The sequence below is a fragment of the Rattus norvegicus genome, chromosome 4 (assembly GCF_021556685.1).
Source record: "Rattus norvegicus strain SHRSP/BbbUtx chromosome 4, alternate assembly SHRSP_T2T, whole genome shotgun sequence".
NCBI classification, from domain to species: Eukaryota; Metazoa; Chordata; class Mammalia; order Rodentia; family Muridae; genus Rattus; species Rattus norvegicus.
In genome coordinates this window covers 3279482-3300456 of record NC_141537.1, presented here as the reverse complement: position 1 = coordinate 3300456, position 20975 = coordinate 3279482, and the positions used below count along the sequence as shown (strand labels likewise).

Genomic DNA, 20975 nt, shown 5'->3' with positions numbered 1-20975 from the left:
GCTTCTATCTTTTGTAGGCTCGGATACTTCTGGAACCATAAAGCAAAATATAATCTTTATTCTAAAAGTCATTCTGCTCATGGTACTTGACCATACAATAAAAAATAAATTTCAGGCAGTCCAGACTGTGCCTGGATCTGAGCGAACTCAGTCAGAGTGCTCCCTGCACACAAATCCTGTGAGAGGGAGAGCTGGACATTCAGAGGGGCAGACATGCCTGGGAAACCAGAGAATACTCTCTGCCCGCATTTCTGTCCTAGGGGTATCTGCGCCCCTTGTGCATAGGGACCCAGGAGAAGTGGGGGCAGGTCATTCTGGTTTCTACCCTCACAGAGAGCTGAAACCCAGCTCCAAGGAGTGACTTCAGGCCCAAGACCAGAGTAAGACCAACGTTTCTGCCCCAAGTGGCCTGCCTTGTGTACTCAGGGCACACAAAGTCAAAATTCCTCTGGGAACAGATCTTTCTGGTTTCTATCTGTTGCCTAAAACTCGCTGACCAAGGCAAACAAGTCCTTGCTCCCAAACCCCGTGGGAGAGAGACCTGATTGCCTAGAAGTGTGTGCAATCCTGAGACTGTAGTGCAGGAGAGACCACCACTTCTGCCCACCTTTGCCCACATTCTTGGCCCAAGAGGAAACTGAATATTGCCACTGGGCATGGGAAGTTAGGAGAACTCAAACTGCAGGAGCCCTGTGGTCCAGACAGCACCCAGATATGAGCGGAACAGGTCACAGAGCTTTCTCAACACAAATACCGTGGGAGGGAGAGCTGGACCTTCAGAGGGTCATACATGCCTAGGAAACCAGAGGAGACTACTCTCTGCCCACATTTCTGTCTCTAGAGGAAAACGCTTAGCACAGACTGGGCCCCCTGCACACAGGGACATAGAAGAAGTAGGGGCAGACCCTTGTTGTTCCTGCTCACAGGGACAGATGAAAGTCAGTGAACAGGAATGACTACAAGCCTGAGAGCAGAACACTCTGTTCCCATAATTGCCTGAAAGAAAACAGGAAAACAGGTCTATAGCACTCCTGACACACAGGCCTATAGGAAGGTCAAGTCACTGTCAATAATAGCAAAACATGGTAATACCAGAGGCAAGCTGATGGTGAGAGGCAAGCACAGGAGCACAATCAACAGAAATCAAGACTACATGGTATCATCAGAGCCCAATTCTCCCACCAAAGCAAACAGTGAATATCCAAAAACACAATAAAAGCAAGGTCTAGATCTAAAATCACATTGCATCATGATGATGGAGGACACTAAGAAAGACATACAGAACTCCCTTAGAGAAATGCAGGAAAACACAAGTAAACAAGTAGAAGCCCTTGGAGGTAAAATACAAATATCCCTGAAAGAATTACAAGAAAACACAATTAAACAGATAAAGGAATTAAAAATGGATATGGAAACAATAAAGAAAGCACAAAGTGAGACAACACTGGATATAGAAAACCAAAGGAATAGACAAGGAACCATAGATACAAGCATCACCAACAGAATGCAAGAGATAGAAGTGAGAATCTCAGGAGTAGAAGATTCCATAGAAATCGTGGACACAACTGTTGAAGTTAATGTAAAACGGAAAAGGCTACTGGTCCAAAATATATAGGAAATCCAGGAGTCAATGAGAAGATCAAACTTAAAGATAATAGGTAAAGAAGAGAGTGAAGACTCCCAACTCAAAGGCCCAGTAAATATCTTCAACAAAATCATAGATAAAAGGCCCTAACCTAAAGAAAGAGATGCCTATAAACATTCAAGAAGTCTACAGAACTCTAAACAAATTGGACCAGAAAAGAAACTCTTCCTGTCACATAAGAGTCAAAACACCAAATGCACAAAAAAAGGAAAGAATATTAAAACTAGTAAGGGGAAAAAGTCAAGTAACATATAAAGAAAGACCTATCAGAATTACATGAGATCTCCCACCAGAGACCATGAAAGCCAGAAGATCCTGGACAGATGTCATACAGACACCCAGAGAACAAAAATGCTAGCCCAGGTTACTGTATCCAGCAAAACTCAAAATTAGCATAGATGGAGAAACCAAGATATTCCATGGCAAAACCAAATTTACACAATATCTTTCTACATATTCAACCCTACAATGGTAAAGCCCAACAGAGGAAAGCAAGCTACCCCCTAGAAAAAGCAAGAAATGAATCTTTCTGCAACAAAACAAAGAGAAGAGAAGCTTACAAACATAATCTCACCTTCAAATATGAAGATAACAGGAAGCAACGATCACTATTTTTAATATCTCTCAAGATCAGTGGACTCATTTCCCAATAAAAAGACAAAGATTAACAAACTAGATATGTAATGAGGACACAGCATTTAGCTGCCTACAGGAAACACATCTCAGAGAAAAAGACAGATACTATCTCAGAGAAAAAAGGCTGTTAAACAACTTTCTAAGCAAATTGTCTGAAGAGGCAAGCTGGAGTAATCATTCTAATATCGAATGAAGTCAAATTTCAACCAAAAGTAATCAAAAAAGATACAAAAGGACACTTCATGCTCATCAAAGGAAAAATCATCCAAGATGAACTCTTAATCCTGGAAATCAATGCTGCAAATAAAGGAGCACGTACATACATAAAAGAAATGTTACTAAAGCTAAAAGCACACATTGCACCTCACACAATAAAAGAAGGAGATTACAATACCCCACCCTCATCAATGGAGGGATCATGGAAACAGGAATTAAACAGAGACATAGACAGACTAACAGCGGTTGTGAATCAAATGGACTTAACAGTTATTTATAGAACATTCTATCCTAAAACAAAAGGATATAACTTCTTCTCACCACCTCATGGTGCTTTCTCCAAAATAGACCATATTATCCGTCACAAAACAGGCCTCAACAGATATAGAAATATTGAAAAAAAATCTCATGTGTCCTTTTAGACCACCATGGGCTAAAGCTGGTTTGTAATAAAAATAAAGAAAGAATGCCCACATATACATGGAAGTTGAACAATGCTCTACTCAATGATAACCTGGTAAAGGAATAAAGAAAGAAAGAAATTAAAGACTTCTTAGAATTCAATGAAAATGAAGGTACAACATACCCAAACTTATGGGACACAATGAAAGCTGGGCTAAGATGAAAACACATAGCTCTGAGTGCCTACAGAAAGAAAACGGAGATAGCATATATCTGCAGCTTGACAGCACACCTAAAAGCTCTAGAACAAAAAGAAGCACATACACCCAGGAGGAGTAGAAGGCAGAAAATAATCAAACTCAAAGCTGAAATCAACCAAGCAGAAATGAAAAGGACTATACAAAGAATCTACAGAAACATAAGCTGATTCTTTGAGAAAATCAACAAATAGATAAATCCTTAGCCACACTAATCAGAGGACACCGAGCATGTGTCAAAATTAACAAAAGCAGAAATGAAAAGGGAGACAAAACAGAATCAGAGGAAATTCAAAAACATCATCAGATCCTACTACAAAATCCTATATTCAGCAAAACTTTAAAATCTGGAAGAAATAGACAATTTCCTAAACAGATACCAGGTACTGAAGTTAAATCAGGAACAGATCAACCACTTAAGCAACCCCATAATTCCTAAAGAAATGGAAGCAGTCATTAAAAGACTCCCAACCAAAAAGAGCCCAGGTCCAGATAGGTTCAGTGAAGAAATCTATCAGACCCTCATAGAAGACCTCATACAAATATTATCCAAATTATTCCACGGATCTGAAACAGTGGGAGCACTACTGAATTCCTTCTATGAAGCCACAATTACTTTTGAACCTAAACCACACAAAGACCCAACAAAGAAAGAGAACTTCAGAGCAAATTCCCCTTATGAATACTGACACAAAAATAATCAATAAAATTCTTGCAAACCAGATCCAAGAATGCATCAAAAACAATCATCCATCATGATCAAGTAGGCTTCATCCCAGGCATTCAGGAATTGTTTAATATATGGAAAAAATCAACATAATCCACTATAAAAACAAACTGTAAGATTAAAAACCACATGATGATTTCATTAGATGCTGAGAAAGCATTTGACAAAATTCAATACCCCTTCATGGTAAAAGTACTGAAAAGAACAGGAATTCAAGAACCATACCTAAACATAGTGAAAGTGATATGCAGCAACCAGTAGCTAACATTAAACTAAATGGAGAGAAACTTGAAGCAATCCCACTAAAATCAGGGACTAGACAATGCTGCCCACTCTCACCCTACTTATTCAATATAGTTCTCAAAGCCCCAACCAGAGCAATCAGACACTGAAAGAAGATCAAATGGATACAGAGAGGAAACAAAGAAGTCAAAATATCTCTATTTGCACATGATAAGATTGTATATTTAAGTGACCCAAAAGTTCCACCAAAAAACTACTAAACCTGAAAAACACCTTCAGCAAAATGGCTGGGTATAAAATTAACTCAAATAAATCAGTAGAGTTCCTCTACACACACACACACACACACACACACACACACACACACACACACACACACACACACAAACCAAGTTGAGGAAGAAATTATGGAAATGAAAACATTCATAATAGTCCCAAATAATATAAAATACCTCAGTATGACTTTAACCAAGCAAGTGAAAGATCTGTATGATAAGAACTTCAAGTCTCTGAAGAAAGAAATTGAAGACTATCTCAGGAGATGGAATGATCTCTTCTGCTCAAGGATTGGCAGGATTAATACAGCGAAAATGGCCATTTTATGAAAAGCAATCTACAGATGCAATGCAATACCCATCAAAATTCCAATCCAATTCTTCATAGAGTTAGCAAGAAAAATTTGCAAATTCATCTGGAATAACAAAAATCCCAGGATAGCTAAAACTATCCTCAAATATAAAACGAATTCTGGGGGAATCACTATCCCTGGACTCAAGCAATATTACAGAGCAATAGTGTTAAAAATTGTATGGTATTGGTACCAAGACTGGCAGATAGACCAGTGGAATAGAAGTGAAGACACAAAAATGACCCACACACCTATGGTCACTTGATTTTTGACAAAGGAGCCAAAGCCATCCAATGAAAAAAAGATTTGCATTTTCAACAAATGGTGCAGTTTCAGCAATGGAGGTCAGCATGTAGAAGAATGCATATCAATCCACTCTTATTATCCTGTACAAAGCTTAAGTCCAAGTAGATTAAGGATCTCCACATCAAAGCAGATACACTCAAACTAATGGAAGTAAAAGTGGGGAAGAATCTCGAACACACGGGCACTGGAAAAAATTTCCTGAACAAAACACCAATGGCTTATGCGCTAAGATCAAGAATTGACAAATGTGACCTCATACAGCTACAAAGTTTCTGTAAGGCAAAGGACACTGATGTTAGGGCAAAACGGCAACCAACAGATTGGGAAAAGATCTTGACCAATCCTTCAAATGATAAAGGGCTTATATCCAAAATATACAAAGAACTCATGAAGTTAGACTCTATGGAGACAAATAACCGTATTGAAAAATGGGGTTCAGAGGTAAACAAAGAATTCAGAGCTGAGGAATATCAAAAGGCTGAGAAGTACCTAAAGAAATGTCCAACATCTTTAGTCATAAGGGAAATGCAAATAAAAACAACCCGGAGATTCCCCCTCACACCAGTCAGAATGACTAAGATAAAAATCTCTGACAACAGCAGATGCTGGTATGGATGTGGAGAAAGAGGAACACTGCTCCTTTGCTGGTGGGATTGCAGACTGGTACAACCGTTTTTAAAATCAGTCTGCAGGTTCCTCAGAAAATTGGACATTACACTACCTGAGGATGCAGCTATACCTCTCTTAAGCATATGCCCAAAAATTGCTCCAACATACAACAAAGACACATGGTCCACTATATTCATAACAGCCTTATTTATAATGTCCAGAAGCTGGAAATACCCCATCTGCCCTTCATAGGTGATGGCCAGCCACAAACCATTGAACTTAGAACAGCCGCCCTGTTGAAGGAATCAGAAAAATGACTGAAAGAGCTGAATGGTCTCATGACCCCATATGAACAACAATGCCAACCAACCAGATCTTCCAGGGATTAAGCCACTACCCAAAGACTATACATGGACTGACCCTGGGCTCTGAATTCATAGGTATCAAGGAATAGCCTAGTAGGGGCACCAGTGGAAGGGGAATTCCTTGGCCCTGCCACGGCCAGACCCTCAGTGAAAGGGATTGTTGTGGGGATGGCGGTAGTGGGAGGATGATGGGGAGGGGAACAGTCACCTATAAGGGGAGGGGAGGAGTGAGGGGAATGTTTGCCTATAAACAGGGAAAAGTAATATCTTTTGAAATGTAAATAAGAAATATCCAATTTAATAAAGATGGTGGAAAAACTTAAATTTCAATATTGTTTCATTATATTAATCCCACATGAGAGATTTTTTTCCAGCACATTAATACATAAGTCATTTGGAGACAGAAATTTCTTCTTATCATGTGTCCCATCCCTAATTTGTGACAAATAAAGGAAACCTAATCCTCATATGAATAAACAGTGAGGGACTTATTGACCACTATATACTTCCATTGATCTGAATCATGGAACCCGAATAGTCAGTATACTAGTATGGTATTTCATACTGATAGTGGAATTATAAAGGAACTTCAGTCAAGTATCATTATATCAGAAAACATAATTGTGATAGCACAAAGCATTTAGATAATGCATAACATACCTTTGAAAATATTTCTGGCCGTTGAATCATCTGTTCAGATAAAGACAACTGTTGACCCTTGGGAGCATTTGCAAAAAGGGATCCCATTTTCACTTCTAGTCCAAGACCCTTTGGTAAATCCAAAGGTTAAGAATATCATATTCTGCATCTATTCTCTGTTTCCAATCTAAACTCCTATTGTCTCTTACCTCAAGGTCCTTCAGGAAATTGTTAAGCTGAATATATTGTGCCCAAGGGGCATAACAAGATGTGGGTTTTGGAATGTGTCTTACTGTTTTTAACTTCTGATGTGACCATCAACAATAATGAAGCTTCAAGTATTGCTGAGTAAGTGACAAGCTGAGTGTATAGAATATCACTTTGCTTCTTGATTATTGATCTTTAAGTGAAAATTTTGAACCAAGCTCAAGTAAGCAATTGGTGACAAATGACCCATGAAAAGCTCAAATTTCTTGAAACCTACCCACAAACATTTGTTTCAGAATACCTTTAGAGTTTCAGTGTCTAAAATGAGAGTGGTGATATTTAGAAATTAATTAAGGGCATCATTTAAGTATAAATCAACAATCGGTGTTTCACATAAATGTTTCTGTTTCTATTTTACTTGTAAGCAATATATAAAGTGTTATTTTTATTGTAACTATTATCATGGTTAGATTGCAGAGCTATAAATTGATGAAATGAACTTAATGTTGAATAAGGAGATTTGCTTCTAGTAAATACACATCTTTTCACAACAATGTATTATTGAAGCTGCATTGATGTCTAAATAAGATTAGAAACACAAAATTTTCTGTAACTGTGGACAACACAATCTGATTTTTTAAGACATAAGTTAGTGTCATTAAAAATCTCATATGTTAGTGTGGTGTCAATAAAATATATAGCAGTTATTACCTGCCATAGGGGGAAAACATCCCTTCTCCATTTTCATAGAGTTGCATTTGAACTTGATGAAGTCTCATATCATGGAGGCTGTGCACTACAGCATACACACCATTGTAAATACTAATGCTCTCTTCACTCATGGATACATCAAATATATGACTAGGTAACACATCCAAAAAAGTGTTGATTTGACAGCTGTCCAAGAGATGAAAATTAATATCAGAAAATGAGCACTTGAAGAACAAATTCCACAACTTCAGAAGATAAATTTCTTCTGGGTATCTATTAAGATTGAATGTTTGAATGAATTTGGTAAACTCAAAATTTTCTCTATAATTGTGCTTAAAAATTAGGTTTCCATGGAATGAGTCAAACATGGAATAATCAGTAACTTCAGTAGCATGGTGATTAATGCTCATGTCCCAGACTTTCCATGTCAATAATTTTTGCCCAATATTTCTCATTAGATCTTCTAGAGAATCAATGTCACCATAAACAATTAGTACATTTGTCTCATCCATATTTACCAGAATCTTGGAAAATATGAAGCCCATGTGGCTGTGATCATTTTTACAAAAGCAAAGCAGACTCTTTGTCTCTCCATCTCCTCTCTAAAATCTAATAGAATTTTATTTCCTTTGTGGTCATCAAGGAGGATGAGACCTACCCATGACCACCTAAAATGAACCATCAAAAAACAATGGCAAGGGAAAGAGATGTGTCCTTGGGGACCATTTGGTAGAGAGAAGAATATAGACCATGGTCATTCAAGGCAGGATCACAAAGTCCAAAAGTAATCTGAACCATATTGGTGAAAAGAGGAAGAAAATTAATATCAAATAAAAATTCATTCCTGAAGCAATAGACGAAAACAGGAGAAGATTTTAAAATAACATTCCATTTACTAGATTTTACAGAAATTTCCATTAAGTCTGTAATTTTTAAGGACTTACCTGGTTTCATTTACTACACCAACCTATCTTTTACAAGCAAAATATATCTGGATTGAACTCTGGGTATGTTGTGATGTTTGGATAATTGATAAATGGCTCTTTCATTTTAAAGACACCTATAATACGAACTAAGAAAATTGACTCTCAGGGTGCACATCCAAATTTTCTCACCTGGGGACATTTCAAGAGCTGAAGCAATGTCCCAATTTTTGCAGATGTTATTCATAATGTTCCTGTGAGTGCAGCAGAAAATTTTTTCTTTTTACAATTGGAATTAGGCAAATCCTTTCTCTGCCTATGAGCAGTGAGCCCAACAACAGTATTCATAAGTGTTTCCTTCTCAGTGAATCTGACAGTGTAGAAATCAAATCCAAGAGATATGTTGGGTAAAAGATTGGGGTTCCCATTGACCTCCTCAATGGCAAGTAGCAGAGCAAGAATATACTGGTAGTACTTAAAGTTATACGTGTGTAAGTGACGTAAAAACATAATAATATAATCATATATACCATATATACCAAACACATTCACATATTTAGTACACAAAATGTTCTAGTTCAACTTTGATTATATAAAACATGTAATTTAATGTCTTCATTATGAATTGATGAACTACCTTAGGTAAATGTGTTAGGAGTAGGTAATATCTCATTAGTTATAGATCCTCAAATCACATATTATTTATATTTTATAAGTTGATTCCTTACAAATTCTGTTTACAAATCAGGAATCATATTTCTCCCCAATAGCAGATTTGTTGATATCTAGCTTTCTCAGGTTCCTTATAAAAATCCACTATTCTATTATCAACTCAACAACTTTTAAAAAATAATATCTTAATTAAATAATATTTCAAAGATAATTTTATTTCATACGTGGCCATTGTAGTTATTTATCTGATATAATTTTTTTTATTATGGCAGCATGGAATGACTAGTGTCATAGAACAAGCATAGAAAATCCTGCTTCTGCATATGAATAGATAAGGTTAAAAAGAATGCAGCACCATACCCTTTATATTTTTATCATTATGAGTATTATGTTGTTTTTGTGTGAGACTGTGTGCATGTTCACCTCTTAATACATACATTTCTATGGATTTCAGGATGTATGAATTCAAGACAAAACATACGCAGGTTGATTCCTAGCTATTCGCCTTATTTATAAAAGGTTCAATTTATTTATGTATGTATACATATATTTAATTATGCATTCATGAATTTATGCATTTCATTCAGTAGTGCTCAGTTGCTTGTTTGGTTTATTTAATAACACAGAGACACAACTTTACTGTATGTTGATATGTATATCATGCTGGTCTTGAACTCAGAAATACCCACCTGTCTCTTTCTGTAGACTATTAGGAATAAAGTCTTGCACCAGCATATCTGCCTGATGGGTTTCTTTATTTTCTAATCACCTATACCTAGATTGCTATAGAGTAAACTTAAAGAGATTCTCTTTTTCTCTCTCTTGCTTTCCACATAATCACTAGATTACAAGTATATACCCTTATTCTTTTGGGAGGTATGAAATCAGTTCCTCACAGTTATATTTCATTCTCAGCTTCTTACTTTTCTTTATATGTATTCATATAACTGCACTAATAACTGCAGACAATGGTTAATAAGAGGCTATGTTGACATTTTCTCTACAAAGGGAATAAATCTATAGCTCTACACTTTAGCTTCAGGCACATATTTTAAACTACGTCAAAAAATACAGCATCATTATTTTCCAAGATATCTAAGCAGCAATCTCTATGTCACATACTAATTTTAATCACCTCTGTGTCCACTTGAGCCAGGAACTCAAAGATCAAATCATACTCAGCAACATTTTGTTTCATATCCTTCCTTGGATGGCTCATTAAGCAACATTTAAAAGATTTCACTGTTGTCCTAAAAGAAAGTTCCAAAGTCAATATTCCTCCAAACTTTTAAAAAGAACAAGCCTCTCTTCCTTTGGTTTATTGAATGTGAAGACGCACAATGACCATAACAAATCTTAAGAAGGAAAACATTTAACTGCAGCTAACTTACATTTTGAGAGATCTTGTCCATTTCATGATGCTGGGAAACATTGTAGTATGGAGGCAGAAAAGGTATGGGACAAGAAGCTGAAAGTTCTATATTTTTATCGACAAGCAGCAGAAGAAAAGACGCTGGACAAAATTGAACTGTTTGGAGTTCTAAACCATTCCTGCTTAGGGACATACTAACTCTAACAAGGCCAAATGGACTCCAACAAGTCCACTCAGTATGAGCCAAGCATTCACACAAATGAGGCTATTGGGTCCATTTCTACTAAAAGCACAAAAATATTGCTGTTTGATTACTTGTAGAAGAAGTGTCAGGTTTCTTAAATGATGTGATTTTTTTTCTAGACAAGTAAGATTCCGGGATGGCCCCACTCTCAAAGTTACTAGTGCAAAACAATATGAACTTGATTGAGAACTGTATTAAATTTTGTTAGGAGCAACTTCCCTGAGTGGAGAGGTGATCTGATGATGTTGCAAGATTTTGCTAACTTATTTTCCTAGCAAAAGCAACAATTTGTTGTGAATGAATTAAATTTTTCATTATCTCCATGCAAAGGATGAGAAATCAGAATAAACTCGAATATGTCCAATAGACAAAGGTAATTTCTAAACTGAACCAAGAATTGTAATTCTGAATATTGGAGCTAAACTTGTAAAATAGGTATAAAACAATGACATAGTTTTTTTTTAAACAATGGGCTTGTCTGGACTATTTAAAAGACAATAAATATAGTCACTACATTTGTTTGTTATGCAAAGGTTTCTTGTGTGAGAAAAAATATTTTAAGATGCTAATAATCGAAGTAAGCTGTTTGAGGAGGTCATGAATAAATATAGTTTTTGAGGTTCAGTCCTGTACTGCGAGGGTTTGCCTGCAGGAGCTGTTAGATAGTTCTCCAATGAAAAATGGATTGGTTGCCTGAGGCTCTTGAATTGCTTCTATTGTTTGAGGGGCCTGAGGTAGGACCCTCACAATGTTTTTCTGACTTAATAAGATAACTGTATTATTGGGGCTTACAGCACCAGATAGGGGAGTGCCTTTTTTTTCAATCTCTTTTTTTTTTTTGGATTAATAGTTCATAAAACAGGTTAATAGTTGCCATTAGGTGATGTATGATTACAAAATTTAGAGTTAATTAAAGAACATTTTATCTTTAATGGTTCAGGATAGTAACACAGTTTTTTTTTTATTAACTTGAGTATTTCTTATATACATTTCAAGTGTTATTCCCTTTCCCGGTTTCCGGGCAAACATCCCCCTCCACCCTCCCCTTCCTTATGGGTGTTCCCCTCCCAACCCTCCCCCCATTGCCGCCCTCCCACCATAGTCTAGTTCACTGGGGGTTCAGTCTTAGCAGGACCCAGGGCTTCCCCTTCCACTGGTGCTCTTACTAGAATATTCATTGCTACCTATGGGGTCAGAGTCCAGGGTCAGTCCATGTATAGTATTTAGGTAGTGGCTTAGTCCCTGGAAGCTCTGGTTGCTTGACATTGTTGTACTTTTGGGGTCTCGAGCCCCTTCAAGCTCTTCCAGTTCTTTCTCTGATTCCTTCAATAGGGGACCTATTCTCAGTTCAGTGGTTTGCTGCTGTCATTCGCCTCTGTATTTGCTGTATTCTGGCTGTGTCTCTCAGGAGCGATCTACATCCGGCTCCTGTCGGTCTGCACTTCTTTGCTTCATCCATCTTGTCTAATTTGGTGGCTGTATATGTATGGGCCACATGTGGGGCAGGCTCTGAATGGGTGTTCCTTCACTCTCTGTTTTAATCTTTGCCTCTCCCTTCCCTGCCAAGGGTATTCTTTTTCCTCATTTAAAGAAGGAGTGAAGCATTCACATTTTGATCATCTGTCTTGAGTTTCGTTTGTTCTAGGGATCTAGGGTAATTCAAGCATTTGGGCTAATAGCCACTTATCAATGAGTGCATACCATGTATGTCTTTCTGTGATTGGGTTAGCTCACTCAGGATGATATTTTCCAGTTCCAACCATTTGCCTACGAATTTCATAAACTCGTTGTTTTTGATAGCTGAGTAATATTCCATTGTGTAGATGTACCAAATTTTCTGTATCTATTCCTCTGTTGAAGGGCATCTGGGTTTTTTCCAGATTCTGGCTATTATAAATAAGGCTGCGATGAACATAGTGGAGCACGTGTCTCTTTTATATGTTGAGGCATCTTTTGGGTATATGCCCAAGAGAGGTATAGCTGGATCCTCAGGCAGTTCAATGTCCAATTTTCTGAGGAACCTCCAGACTGATTTCCAGAATGGTTTTACCAGTCTGCAATCCCACCAACAATGGAGGAGTGTTCCTCTTTCTCCACATCCTCGCCAGCATCTGCTGTCACCTGAGTTTTTGATCTTAGCCATTCTCACTGGTGTGAGGTGAAATCTCAGGGTTGTTTTGATTTGCATTTCCCTTATGACTAAAGATGTTGAACATTTCTTTAGGTGTTTCTCAGCCATTCGGCATTCCTCAGCTGTGAATTCTTTGTTTAGCTCTGAACCCCATTTTTTAATAGGGTTATTTGTTTCCCTGCGGTCTAACTTCTTGAGTTCTTTGTATATTTTGGATATAAGGCCTCTATCTGTTGTAGGATTGGTAAAGATCTTTTCCCAATCTGTTGGTTGCCGTTTTGTCCTAACCACAGTGTCCTTTGCCTTACAGAAGCTTTGCAGTTTTATGAGATCCCATTTGTCGATTCTTGATCTTAGAGCATAAGCCATTGGTGTTTTGTTCAGGAAATTTTTTCCAGTGCCCATGTGTTCCAGATGTTTCCCTAGTTTTTCTTCTATTAGTTTGAGTGTGTCTGGTTTGATGTGGAGGTCCTTGATCCACTTGGACTTAAGCTTTGTTTAGGGTGATAAGCATGGATCGATCTGCATTCTTCTACATGTTGCCCTCCAGTTGAACCAGCACCATTTGCTGAAAATGCTATCTTTTTTCCATTGGATGGTTTTGGCTCCTTTGTCAAAAATCAAGTGACCATAGGTGTGTGGGTTCATTTCTGGGTCTTCAATTCTATTCCATTGGTCTATCTGTCTGTCTCTGTACCAATACCATGCAGTTTTTATCACTATTGCTCTGTAATACTGCTTGAGTTCAGGGATAGTGATTCCCCCTGAAATCCTTTTATTGTTGAGGATAGCTTTAGCTATCCTGGGTTTTTTGTTATTCCAGATGAATTTGCAAATTGTTCTGTCTAACTCTTTGAAGAATTGGATTGGTATTTTGATGGGGATTGCATTGAATCTGTAGATTGCTTTTGGTAAAATGCCCATTTTTACTATATTAATCCTGCCAATCCATGAGCATGGGAGATCTTTCCATCTTCTGAGGTCTTCTTCAATTTCTTTCCTCAGTGTCTTGAAGTTCTTATTGTACAGATCTTTTTCTTGCTTGGTTAAAGTCACACCGAGGTACTTTATATTATTTGGGTCTATTATGAAGGGTGTCGTTTCCCTAATTTCTTTCTCGGCTTGTTTCTCTTTAGTATAGAGGAAGGCAACTGATTTATTTGAGTTAATTTTATACCCAGCCACTTTGCTGAAGTTGTTTATCAGCTTTAGTAGTTCTCTGTGGAACTTTTGGGATCACTTAAATATACTATCATGTCATCTGCAAATAGTGATATTTTCACCTCTTCTTTACCGATATGTATCCCCTTGATGTCCTTTTGTTGTCTGATTGCTCTGGCTAGAACTTCAAGAACTATATTAAATAAGTAGGGAGAGAGTGGGCAGCCTTGTCCAGTCCCTGATTTTAGTGGGATTGCTTCAAGTTTCTCTCCATTTAGTTTAATGTTAGCAACTGGTTTGCTGTATATGGCTTTTACTTTGTTTAGGTATGGGCCTTGAATTCCTATTCTTTCCAGGACTTTTATCATGAAGGGGTGTTGAATTTTGTCAAATGCTTTCTCAGCATCTAATGAAATGATCATGTGGTTCTGTTCTTTCAGTTTGTTTATATAATGGATCACGTTGATGGTTTTCCGTATATTAAACCATCCCTGCATGACTGGAATGAAGTCTACTTGATCATGGTGGATGATTGTTTTGATGTGCTCTTGAATTCGGTTTGCCAGAATTTTATTGAGTATTTTTGCATCGATATTCATAAGGGAAATTGGTCTGAAGTTCTCTTTCTTTGTTGTGTCTTTGTGTGGTTTAGGTATAAGAGTAATTGTGGCTTCGTAGAAGGAATTCGGTAGTGCTCCATCTCTTTCAATTTTGTGGAATAGTTTGGATAATATTGGTATGAGGTCTTCTATGAAGGTTTGATAGAATTCTGCACTAAACCCGTGTGGACCTGGGCTCTTTTTGGTTGGGAGACCTTTAATGACTGCTTCTATTTCCTTAGGAGTTATGGGGTTGTTTAACTGGTTTATCTGTTCCTGATTTAACTTAGGTACCTGGTATCTGTCTAGGAAATTGTCCATTTCCTGCAGATTTTCAAGTTTTGTTGAATATAGGTTTTTATAGTAAGATCTGATGATTTTTTGAATTTATTCTGAATCTGTAGTTATGTCTCCCTTTTCATTTCTGATTTTGTTAATTTGGACGCACTCTCTGTGTCCTCTCGTTAGTCTGGCTAAGGGTTTATCTATCTTGTTGATTTTCACAAAGAACCAACTTTTGGTTCTCTTGATTCTTTCTATGGTCCTTTTTGTTTCTACTTGGTTGATTTCAGCTCTGAGTTTGATTATTTCCTGCCTTCTACTCCTCCTGGGTGTATTTGCTTCTTTTTGTTCTAGATCTTTTAGGTGTGCTGTCAAGCTGCTGACATATGCTCTTTCCTGTTTCTTTCTGCAGGCACTCAGTGCTATGAGTTTTCCTCTTAGCACAGCTTTCATTGTGTCCCATAAGTTTGGGTATGTTGTATCTTCATTTTCATTAAATTCTAAAAAGTTTTTAATTTCTTTCTTTATTTCTTCCTTGACCAGGTTATCATTGAGTAGAGCATTGTTCAATTTCCACGTATATGTGGGCATTCTTCCCTTATTGTTATTGAAGACCAGTTTTAGGCCGTGGTGGTCCGATAGCACGCATGGGATTATTTCTATCTTTCTGTACCTGTTGAGGCCCGTTTTTTGACCAATTATATGGTCAATTTTGGAGAAAGTACCATGAGGAGCTGAGAAGAAGGTATATCCTTTTGCTTTAGGATAGAATGTTCTATAAATATCCGTTAAGTCCATTTGGCTCATGACTCTTCTTAGTCTGTCGACATCACTGTTTAATTTCTGTTTCCATGATCTGTCCATTGATGAGAGTAGGCTGTTGAAATCTCCCACTATTATTGTGTGAGGTGCAATGTGTGTTTTGAGCTTTAGTAAGGTTCCTTTTATGTATGTAGGTGACTTGTATTTGGGGCATAGATATTTAGGATTGAGAGTTCATCTTGGTGGATTTTTCCTTTGATGAATATGAAGTGTCCTTCCTTATCTTTTTTGATGACTTTTAGTTGGAAATTGATTTTATTTGATATTAGAATGGCTACTCCAGCTTGTTTCTTCTGACCATTTGCTTGGAAAGTTGTTTTCCAGCCTTTCACTCTGAGGTAGTGTCTGTCTTTGTCTCTGAGGTGTGTTTCCTGTAGGCAGCAGAATGCAGGGTCCTCGTTGTGTATCCAGTTTGTTAATCTATGTCTTTTTATTGGGGAGTTGAGGTCATTGATATTGAGAAATATTAAGGAATAGTGATTATTGCTTCCCGTTATATTCATATTTGGATGTGAGGTTATGTTTGTGTGCTTTCATTCTCTTTGTTTTGTTGCCAAGACGATTAGTCTTGCTTCTTCTAGGGTATAGCTTGCCTCCTTATGTTGGGCTTTACCATTTATTATCCTTTGTAGTGCTGGATTTGTAGAAAGATGTTGTGTAAATTTGGTTTTGTCATGGAATATCTTGGTTTCTACATCTATGTTAATTGAGAGTTTTGCTGGATACACTAACCTGGGCTGGCATTTGTGTTCTCTTAGGGTCTGTATGACATCAGTCCAGGATCTTCTGGCCTTCATAGTTTCTGGCGAGAAGTCTGGTGTGATTCTGATAGGTCTCCCTTTATATGTTACTTGACCTTTTTCCCTTACTGCTTTTAATATTCTTTCTTTATTTTGTGTGTTTGGTGTTTTGACAATTATGTGACGGGACGTGTTTCTTTTCTGGTCCAATCTATTTGGAGTTCTGTAGGCTTCTTGTATGTCTATGGGTATCTCTTTTTTTAGGTTAGGGAAGTTTTCTTCTATGATTTTGTTGAAGATATTTACTGGTCCTTTGAGCTGGGAGTCTTCACTCTCTTCTATACCTAATATCCTTAGGTTTGATCATCTTATTGAGTCCTGGATTTCCTTTATGTTTTGGACCAGTAGCTTTTTCCGCTTTACATTATCTTTGACAGTTGAGTCAATGATTTCTATGGAATCTTCTGCTCCTGAGATTCTCTCTTCCATCTCTTGTATTCTGTTGGTGAAGCTTGTATCTACAGCTCCTTGTCTCTTCTTTTGGTTTTCTATATCCAGGGTTGTTTCCATGTGTTCTTTTTTGATTGCTTCTATATCCATTTTTAATTCCTTCAACTGTTTGATTGTGTTTTCCTGGAATTCTTTCAGGGATTTTTGTGTCTCCTCTCTGTGGTCTTCTACTTGTTTATTTATGTTTTCCTGGAATTCTTTCAGGCATTTTTGCGATTCTTTCAGGCATTTTTGCGATTCCTCTCTGTAGGCTTCTACTTGTTCTTTAAGGGAGTTCTTCACGTCTTTCTTGAAGTCCTCCAGCATCCTGATCAAAAATGATTTTGAAACTAGATCTTGCTTTTCTGGTGTGTTTGGATATTCCATGTTTGTTTTGATGGGAGAATTGGGTTCTGATGGTGCCATGTAGTCTTGGTTTCTGTTGCTTGGGTTCCTGCACTTGCCTGTCGCCATCAGATTATCTCTAGTGTTACTTTGTTCTGCTATTTCTGACAGTGGCTAGACTGTCCTATAAGCCTGTGTGTCAGGAGTGCTGTAGACCTGTTTTCCTCTCTTTCAGTCAGTTATGGGGACAGAGTGTTCTGCTTTCGGGCATGTAGTTTTTCCTCTCTACAGGTCTTCAGCTGTTCCTGTGGGCCTGTGTCTTGAGTTCACCAGGCAGCTTTCTTGCAGCAGAAAAGTTGGTCTTACCTGTGGTCCCGAGGCTCAAGTTCGCTCGTGGGGTGCTACCCACGGGCTCTCTGCAGCGGCAGCAACCAGGAAGACTTGTGCCGCCGTTTCCGGGAGCTTCAGTGCACCAGGGTTCCAGATGGTCTTTGGCTTTTTCCTCTGGCGTCTGAGATGTGTGTGCAGAGAGCAGTCTCTTCTGGTTTCCCAGGCTTGTCTGCCTCTCTGAAGGTTCAGCTCTCCCTCCCACGGGATTTGGGTGCAGAGAACTGTTTATCCAGTCTGTTTCCTTCAGGTTCCAGCGGTGTCTCAGGCACAGGGTTCCTGCCGCTCCTGGGCCCTCCCCCACGGGAGCCCAGAGGCCTTATACAGTTTCCTCTTGGGCCAGGGATGTGGGCAGGGGTGAGCAGTGTTGGTGGTCTCTTCCGCTCTGCAGCCTCAGGAGTGCCCACCTGACCAGGCGGTTGGGTCTCTCTCTCACAGGGTCTGGGGGCAGAGAGCTGCTCTCAATCTCTTTTTTTATTGGATATTTCGAGTGTCATTTTTATGATATCTAGACTGGAACTTTTTAAGCCAGTGGTACCCTTTCAGAAAAGGAGGGCAAATAGTTTGAGTTTCTGCTCTGATTGGAGCAAGAAGAATTAAAATTTATGGTACCTCCTGCCTTACTGGGACATTATTGGATGATATGCCCAGACTGGTTAATTGAATAATTTTTTGAGCAAACCCTAAATTAATAAATATTTTCTGTCCTTGATTAGAAAGATTTTGTATGGTGTTCTAGCATTGTGTGGTTGTTGTTAGGGATACACACTAAAATTATGGAGTAACAACCTCAGCATATGTTTTAAGTAAATTAACAGATTTTTAAATTGTCTTTAGGAGAGAGTAACAAGTGGGTATAGGCAAGATGTTTTAAAATAATATCTTTGGCTTTAAAACCTCTATCATCTGGGCAAAAGAATTCTCAATTTTTTTTCTGGTTTCTATATCATATTAACAAGCCCTTTGGTATTTGTATCTCTGTTAGGAAAGCATCTCCATGCTCTTAGAGCTACAGCTACTATTTTTACTATAACTTCCTTTGTCATTTTTGGGGGAGTTGTTTCTTCAAAATTTTTCACCATACCCATAAACATTTCATACGTTTATGTTTTTCTTTTTCAATTTTATTTTTCTTGAATAATTTATGGATTTATATTTCAAATTTTATCCCCTTTCCCCTCCGTTCCGATACCTCCCTGCTTTTATGAGGAGGCTCCCATTCCCACTCACCTGGCTTTCCCCTTCATTGGGGAAATGTGCCTTCATGGGACCAAGGGCTTTTCCTCCTATTGAAGCTGGAAAATGCCATCCTGTGTTACATATATGGCTGGAGTCATGGGTCCTTTCATGTGTACTCATTGGTTGGTGATTTAGACCCTGGGAATTCTGGTTGGGTTCTTTTTGGTTGATGTTGTTCTTCCTATGGTGTTGCAAACCCCTCTAGGTCCTTCAGTCTTTAGTCTAACTCCTCAGTTGGTGTACCCTTGTTCAGTCCAATGATTAGCTTCAATCATCCCCGTCTGTATCAGTAGGGCTCTGGAAGAGCTTCTCAGGAGACACCTATATCTGGCTCCTGTTAGCAAGCACATCTTGGCATCAGCAATAGTGATTGGCTTTGGTGGCTGTATATGGGATGAATCCCCAGGTGGGACATTCTTTGGATGACCTTTTCTTCAGTTCCTCCTCCTCACCTTTGTCCCTGTATTTCCTCTCATGAGTATTTAGTTCTACCACCAAAGAAGGAATGAAGCCTCCACAGTTTGGTCTTCCTTAATCTTGGGCTTCATATGATCTGTGATATTTTAAGTATTCCAAGCTTTTGGGCTAATATCCACTTATCAGTGAGTGCATACTATGTGTGTTCTGTGACTGGGTTACCTCACTCAAGATGATATTTTCTAGTTCTATCCATTGATGTGGAGAAATAGGAGCACTCCTCCATTGATGGTGGGATTGCAAGCTGGTAGAACCACTTTGGACATTGGTCTGGTGGTTTCTCAGAAAATTGGACATAGAACTACCTAAGGACCCAGCTATACCACTGCTTGGCATACACTCAAAATATCCTCCAACATATAACAAGGACACATACTCCAGTATGTTCATAGCAGATTTATTTATAATAGTGAGAAGCTGGAAAGTACCCAGGTGTCCTTCAACTGAAGAATGGATACAGAAAATTTGGTACTCTTACAACATGGAGTACTACTCAGATATTAAAAACAAAGACTACATAAAATTCCTAGACAAATGTTAACTCTTTCTTTCTCATCCTTCTTTATCAAACATCTTAGATAACTCTCTCTCCGACAATTATATATATATATATATATATATATATATATATATATATATATATATATATGGTAAAAATTTATCTTTAGTTTGGTGGGCTCTAGCTTCTTTAAATTGATCATGAGGAGTTGTAAGGAATTTCAATGACAATAATTCCCAAAAGGAATTTTTAACCTTTTTTATTCTCCATAATAACTGAAAAACAGCCTAACAATTTACCCTGTTGTAGAGCAGAGAGTACACCAGCAGCTGATCACAACTTGTTTGGACTCTTTTTATATTTATCAGGGAGTCTTTTTTTTCTATTTTTTTTCTGGAACTGGGGATCAAACCCAGGGCCTTGTGCTTGCTAGGCAAGCTCTCTGCAACTGAGCAAAATCCCCAACCCCTTATCAGGGAGTCTTATAGAATGACTTATTTTTAAATGCTGCAGGGTAGACCAGATATGTTTATGATATTTTGTTAATTTCTTTTTTGAGTTAGCTTGCTTCTCAGAGGTTGATGTTTTCTTTTTTGATTTATCACTACCTTCTTCTGAGCTACTTTTCTTAGACCTTTCTGTTGAAGAATAAACATTGAACTTAGATCCTAAGTGACACAGTAGGAAAGGAGTTTCCTCGCATGGAGGTGAATCTACTGTCTCCTGAACATATGTGGCTATTTTTTTTTTTTTTTTTGCTTATCAGCCAATGCCTTCCTAAGCACATTCCAAATAGCAAATGCTATAGGGGACACACCTAATCCTCTGTTCTCTTTAAACCAGTTTTCAGTCTCTAACCGTGTTTTCTCCCATGTACCCATATCTAAATTTCTTCTTCCTGGAAACTGAGGACTGACCATTTATACAAACTGAAGAAAGTCAATCAGCTGGCTAGAGCTAACCCTAATCCCTTTTTTCTTTAATAGTATAGTTAATAACATC

At 38.0% G+C, this 20975-nt stretch overlaps 1 pseudogene; it reads right to left on the bottom strand.

Moving 5' to 3' along the window:
- The window catches only part of LOC134486694 (vomeronasal type-2 receptor 116-like), a 41614-nt pseudogene that overhangs the window by 7494 nt on the left and 13145 nt on the right, over positions 1–20975 (bottom strand).